This window comes from Chrysochloris asiatica, unplaced genomic scaffold, assembly GCF_000296735.1.
Source record: "Chrysochloris asiatica unplaced genomic scaffold, ChrAsi1.0 scaffold00126, whole genome shotgun sequence".
NCBI classification, from domain to species: Eukaryota; Metazoa; Chordata; class Mammalia; order Afrosoricida; family Chrysochloridae; genus Chrysochloris; species Chrysochloris asiatica.
Genome location: NW_006408644.1, coordinates 7,257,595 through 7,264,954, shown reverse-complemented (window position 1 = coordinate 7,264,954; position 7,360 = coordinate 7,257,595). Strand labels below are relative to the sequence as shown.

The 7,360-nt window shown below is 40.9% G+C and overlaps 1 protein-coding gene and 1 pseudogene across 1 annotated transcript in view; both read left to right on the top strand.

The window, feature by feature from the left end:
• SYTL4 (synaptotagmin-like 4) overlaps positions 1 to 7,360 on the top strand; it is a 53,112-nt gene that overhangs the window by 7,011 nt on the left and 38,741 nt on the right. The window lies entirely within an intron of this gene.
• LOC102834860 lies at positions 5,217 to 6,490 on the top strand (annotated as a pseudogene).

The following is a 7,360-nucleotide window of genomic DNA, read 5'->3' as shown; positions in this document are numbered from 1 at the left end:
GCAGACAGCAAGGGACCAATGAACAGCTACCAAAAGAGAATAATGTCCACACCTTTATCTCAGCGGTTCTGCCAGGCGTCTGTGGCCGCTCCGATCTTTCCCCTATGTGGTCTCACCCAAGATGGTGGCTCCTGGAGCAGCTGAGCATCCCGGACTAGAAAGCAATAGATTTCTTGCTTCTGTCACAAATCCCCCCAGCTGTGAGCCTTCCAACCTTCTAAGTATTCCTTTATATGTGGTTCAGAGTTCTGGGACCAGCCCCCGAGCCTGCTTGGTCGGGTATTCTGTGTTGTTGGTGGAGCTCTCTGCTATACGTCTACCTGATCCGCCATCTTGTTTGTTCTCTCTTGGCATAACGTTTTAAAGGTTAATCTACGTTTGAGCATACATTAACCATGCATTTTTATGACCAAATAATATTCCATTGTACAGATGTAATATATTTTGCTTATCCATTCATCAGTTGATGTGTTTTAGGTTATTTCTACTTTTTCACTATTATAAATAATGCTAAGCACTGGTTTGCTAACTATGAAGTCGGTGGTTCAAACCCACCAGTAGTTCCTTAGAAACCCTATGCAGGGTCCCTCTAAGTCAGAACCTACTCAACAGCACTTAGCAACAAAAATTACAATGTTTGTGGACACATTTTTATTTGGACATTTGTTTTCCATTCTCTTGGATATATACATAGGTGTAGAATTGCTGAGTCAAATGATTAATCAGTCATTTACTGTACTCTACCTGTTTCAGTCTACCACTTGTGTGTCAGTTTGTCATACTGTGGTGGCTTGTGTGTTGCTGTGATTCTGGAAGCTATACACTGGTATTTTAAATACCAGCAGGGTCACCCACAGTGGACAGTCACCCATGGTGGACAACATCCATATGAATGGAGACAAGATTGGAGTTGTCAAAGACTTCATTTTGCTTGGATTAACCGTTAACACCTATGGACGCATCAGTCAAGAAATCAAACAACGTATTGCAGTAGGCAAATCTGCTGCACAAGACCTATTTAATGTGTTGAAAAGTAAAGATGTCAGCTTGAGGACTAAGGTGCGCCTGACCCAAACTATGGTATTTTCAGTAATCTCATATGCATATGAAAGTTAAGACCATGAATAAGGAAGACTTAAGAAGAATTGATGTATTTGAGTTATGGTGTTAGAGAAGAATATTGAAAGTACCATGGGCTGCCAAAAGAACAAACAGATCTGTGTTGGAAGAAGTATAATCAGAATGCTCCTAGGAAGCCAGGATAGCCAGACTTTGTCTCTCATATTTTGGACATATTATCAGAAGAAACCAGTCTCTGGAGAAGGATATCATGTTTGGTAAAGTGGAGGGTCAGAGAGAAAGAGGAAGACTTTCAATAATTGGATTGGGATAGTAGCAGCAGCAATGAGCTAAGACGTGGCAACAATTATGAGGTTGGCGTAGGATCGGGCAGTGTTTAGTTCTGTTGTGCATAGAGCTGTTATGAGTCAATACTGACTCGATGGCACCTAACAACAACAACAACAACAAAGACCTGTTTCAATATTAAACATTATTGGTGGGCTCTGCTATGAATGATAAGGAAGTATAGCTTTCTTATACCTCCTTCCAACTCTTTCCCCCATTCTGATTTTTTTACTTAAATTATTCTTACGTTGGCAAAATTTATAGCATTTACATTATGTTCTGCAGCCATATGTAATCTACTTGTATTACCTGCTTGTTTCATCTTAGTTTCATATTTAAAAGAACTGTATGCCTACAACTAGGTCTTGTTTCATGGATTCATTCTCTGGTCCTGAATTCTTCACTTGGATTTATTTTGTGTTTGTCCAGATTTCATCATTGAGAAGTTCTTTCAAGGAAGGTTTCTATATATTTATTGTATTTTTCCATCTTAAGAACATGTACTTTTATGCTTACTGATGTTTTGGTTAGATATTATATTTAGGGGTCATACTTTCTTTCTATCAAAATGCTGCTTGTAGGCATTGTATTCTGCCACTGAATGTAACTGAAGAAATGTAAGCCTCGCCTGATTCTTGTCTCTCTCTCTCTCTCTCTCTCTCTCTCTCTCTCTCTCTCTCTCTCTTTCTCTCTCTCTCTCTCTCTCACACACACACACACACAGATTGGATATGTCTTTAAAATGTCTTTTTTACTTGAAGTTTAGTAATTTAACAAAGATGTATCTCAATGGTCATCATTCTGTATCATTTTTTCTGCATATGTGATATACCCTTGATGAGTTCTTCCTTCACTGCTGGAAAGTTTTCCCTATCATGTCTCTTAACTCTTTTTCTGTTCTATTAGTTGAGTTGTCTATGTCAGGGACATTAAAAAGAAGCAAATGCTGTTGAATGGTGCTGCATGGAGGGGATTGTAATCATTGCAATGAAATGAAATATGATAGGATGAGTGCAAAACCGATGGTCTCCCATGTAAACTATCACTCAATTCACAATAAAAACTTAAAAAAAGAGAGAGAGAAAGAAAAAGGAAAAACAAGTTGCCATGGAGTCAGTTCTGACTCATGGTGACCTCATGTGTTTCTGAGTAGAAGTGCACTCCATTGGGATTTTAGGCGGTATCTAGGCCTTTCTTCCTGGGCAGTTCTGGTGAGATCTAACTGTCAACTTTTGGGTTAGTAGTTGAATGCTTAGCTATTTGCCCCACCCAGGGAATTCTTCAAGGACATTAGATTGAATTAACACTCAATTTCTGTTCTGTTCTTTTACTATCAAATGTAATAGAGAAAAAGATGAAAAACTTAGCAATGATTACCCCAACACTTTTCTCCATGCTATTAGCATCTTGGATTATTGGCTCAGCATACATATTGAGTAAGGAGCTCTGGTAGCACAGTGGATTATGAGCAGGGCTGCTCACCGCAAGGTCAGTAGTTCAAATCTACCAGTCATTCCACCGGAGAAAGATGAGACTTTCTGTTCCTATAAAGATTTACAGCCTCTGGTCTGAAGTTTAATGAGCTGTGTGAACTAACTCACAAGCCCATGGACAATGACCTAGCCACAGGGACTAGAGCTGAGAATGAAGCAATCAGTTGGTCTGAAGTGTGGAGAGGTGTGCGTAAACTTCCAAACTTGCAGATAGCACCCATTTGACCTACTTGGATGGCTAACTTACCAGAACCCAACCAGATAAAGATAAAGAAGTTTGATACTGTGAGCAAGCATAGATTGCTAGAATTTGATTAATTGGACCTTTGCTTATGGATGCAGTTGCTCAAAATTCCAACCAAAATGGAAGGATTCTTTATATCAAGGATCAAGCTAGTTTCCTCAGTGCACTGGGATGGTCAATCTAGACATTGACTATCAAAAATAGGGGGCTATAAAGGCATGAAAAAGGAACTCTGGTAGCATAGTGGTTATAAGTCAGGCTGCTAACCTCAAGCTCAGCAGTTCGAAACTACCAGCCATTCAATGGGAAAAAGATGACGCTTTCTGCTCCTGTAAAGATTTACAACCTTGGAAACCCTATCCAGGGTTGCTATGAGTTGGAGCCGACTCTATGGCACACTACTACCACCACCAAAGGCGAGAAGTGCTTACAAGCTTTCATGAATGTTCTTACTTTCAGAATGAGAGGGGTAAGGTAGAATCCGCACTGAATAGTTTTCTTCTTTTCCAGATGGTTCTAGTGAAAAGAGGGTGGAGGATTATGGTGATAGAATTTTATGATGCAGTTGTGAGTAACTGTTTTCAGGAGAAATCATGATTGCCACAAATAATTGCAGAAGTTGTATAAATAAAAGGAGTGAGTGATTAATCTTTCATTTCAGGAACAGAGGACCCCAGGACCATCAAGAAGGAAGAGTATGAGTGGAGCTTGAGATCCTACCCAGAAAAGCAGTGACAGTAGAGATAGTGGCAGAGGCAATGGCATAGAGAGATAGAGCAGCTGAGGACTCTAGGCTGTGTGCCAGTCAGTGGGCGGGAGGCTGGCTTGCAAAATGTGTCCTTTGGATATTTGTTGTTGTTAGGTGCCATTGAGTGGGTACTGACTTATAGCGACCCTATGTACAACAGAAGGAAACACTGCCCAGTCCTGGGCCAACCTCACAATTATTGCCACGCTTGAGCCCATTAACGCTGCCACTTTGCCAATCCATCTTGCTGGGGGTCTTCCTCTTTTTCTCTGACCATCCACCTTACCAAACATGATATCCTTCTCCGGCGACTAGTCCCTCCTGGCAATATGTCCAAAGTATGAGAGATGAAGTTGTCCATCCTGCCCCTCAAGGAGCACTCTGGCTGCACTTCTTCCAACACAGATCTGTTGATTCTTTTGGCAGTTCATGGCACTTTCAATATTCTCCTCCAACACCATAACTCAGAAGCATCAATTCTTGTATGATCTTCCTTATTCACTGTCCAGCTTTTGAATGCATATGAGGTTATTGAAAATATCATGGCTTGGGTCAGGCACACCTTAGTCCTCAAGCTGACATCCTTGCTCTTCAATACTTTAAAAAGGTCTTGTGCAACAGATTTGCCTAATGCAATACATCATCTGATTTCTTGACTGCTGCTTCCATGAGTGTTGATAGTTGATCCAAGAAGAATGAAGTCCTTGACAACTTCAATCTTTTCACTGAGTGAACGACCTCAGCCACTATTTGTTTTCCATTTGAATCATCCACAGGTAACCTCACTCTGCAGAGGCAAGTACTGTGTCCCTGTTTATCAAATTCATATTCTAATTCTTCTCCTTCTCAGTCAAAAAAAACCTTGGAGAGCCTTTTTAGGATCTTTTATATATAAGGCTTTCCTTTCCTGCTGAAACTAAGACAATGCCTCATCCTCTATAGCATCTTCTCCCATTCCTCAGGTGCAGCCCATCTCATCATCTTGATTATTAGTATTTCTCTTTCTTTCAGTAGTATCCATTTCCTCTTCTTCATCTGAGTCGTCTGCTAACATCTTCTCCAGCATCATTTGTTGCTGCTTGCATAATTCCTTCAACTGTGTTACTGTTAACTCAGATTCTGCCTCTCCATCTTCCTCTGTCCCTTTGTCTCTATTACTGGCTGCAGTGGCTGGCGGTCTGACTTTTGTCCAGTAAGAGTCTGAGTCAGAACCAACTTGACAGCATGTAACAAAAACAAAGCCTACAGAATGCAGACTTAATAAAGCAATCCAAGCCATCTCCTGCAAGATAAAGAGCCAAGTGCTGCCTCCAAAGCGAAGAACATGTCCAACGTGGACTCGGCAATAGGTGCGGGGTGGGATGCAGGTTTTGTTGAGAAAAGTTCAATGGGTGCTTCCAAGATTGTAGAGGTAGAAGCCAGGCCAGTGGCCATCGCATTCTTTGCCATGGCCAAACACTCTGTGCTGTCGTGGAAGCTTCCCTAGAAGCTTGTCGAATCCTTGATAATTTGGGATTGCTGCGTCAAGAGACAGTATCTCAGAAAAGGAGAGCCAAGAACTGGAAGATGAAGACTTTTATTATAGTGATGATGACACATTCCTTGATTGGACTAGCCTGGTTGAGAAGAAGCGTCTCAACCAAATGAAGAAGGCTGGGAAGATTGATGAGAAGCCAGAGAGTTTTGAATCATTGGTTGCAAAGTTAAATGATGCTGAAAGGGAACTCTCTGAAATTACTGAAAGGCTAAAAGCCTCAAGCAAAGCTTTGTCAGAGTCACCATCTCAGAATTCTTTAGATGAATTCTAGGGAGCCAAATAAATTCTTCATTTCATATCCAAAATGAAATCAGGGAGTGCTTTAGATGGCGTGCCTGGGAAGAAACTTCACTTGAGAATCTTTGAATTGAGAAAAGAACAACAAAGACTTAAAGGATTGATAAAAATTGAAAAGCCAGCAGAGATTCCAGAACTAAAAAAGACTGAAAATCAGACTATAGATTCAGAAAAGCTGAAGAGTTCACATTGCCTGTCTTTGGTGCCATGAAAGGGGGAAGCAAATTCAAATTAAAAACTAGAATAGTACGGAAGTTACCTCTGAGGCGTCCAGAACTCCCTCCAACTCTAATGAGAACAAAAGATGAGACTGAAGTAGAAGAAGAGAAAGAAGAGGAGGAGGAGGAGGAAGAAGAAAAGGAGGAATGTGAAAAGAAACAAATGGAGGGTGGAAACAGTGGGCTACAGCAGGCAGTAGAGCCAGAAGCAGCAGTGCCAGAAACGAGTCCTTCTGCAGATTTCATATCTTGTAAAGAAATGATAGGCCATGAAAACATGCCTCAACTCAACCAAGTAAAACAGAATAAAGACGACCAAGAGGTTATTGAAACAGCTTCATCACTCCAGGAAACTTCAGCATTAAAGAATTAATGCATGAAAAGCAGAGATGAATTGAAGAAAAAAAAGCTGCTGGTCCAAGCAAGCTCCCACCAACACTTTCCTCCAAATATCCAGAAGATGATCCACACTACTGTGGCTAGGTCCCACCAGCAGGTCAAAGTGGTGATGGCAGGACCCATCTTAATGACAAGTATGGCTATTGATTGCTTTAGTATCCCAAAAGATCTTGTGGACCATGTAACATGGGATATTTGGGATAATCTTTCAAGTTGAATGGCCAGAGGAGTTAGGAGAATTGATTGTAAAATCTGGTGACCTGTCTTTTCATCTGTGCTCTCAACTTCCTGAATTTATCACCCACCTGATTTTCTTGAATTTTGTATTATGTTGTAAGTGTTTGTGTATGTATATAGAAAAGAAACCATATAGTTTGAGAAGTAAAATGAGAGATGTGACCCTATTAAAATGAGAAAGCAAAGATGTCACTAATATTGATTTAAGGTCACACGCTCATCAGATCTTAGAGATTGCTTTTCATGAGCAATAGGCTACTTGTGGAGTCAGGCTCTAGAATTCACTGATGTTGTTTCCTCAAATAAGTGTTCTTTTAACATGCCATGGATGTTACCCAGGGTGTCCTTGTCATGCTTGGGACTGAACATAGATACACAATGGGGCTTCCTACTCCCATAAACTATAATTCTCAGCCAGGTTTGAGAACAGACCAATTCTATCAGGACATGTGAAGTACCATCACCACTTCATGTCCCCAGACACCTGATCAAAAACATGCTGGGAAGGTCCTGGACTCTGACCCATCACTCTTCCTCCCATGCAGGAGGCAAATATACTGGATGTGTTCTGCCCAGTGGGGGCCTTCTCACAGCTTCAGAGACGGGTATAAAAGTTCCTTCCTCTCTGGAAAAAAAAAAGAATATAAAAGAATGTAGTTTATTGGCCCAGTGGTGAGGATTTTTGTTTTCTTTACATTGAGGTACAATCCATACTGAAGGCTGAGCGCTTTGATCTTCATCAGTAAATATTTTAAGTCCTCTTCACGTTCAGCAAGCAAG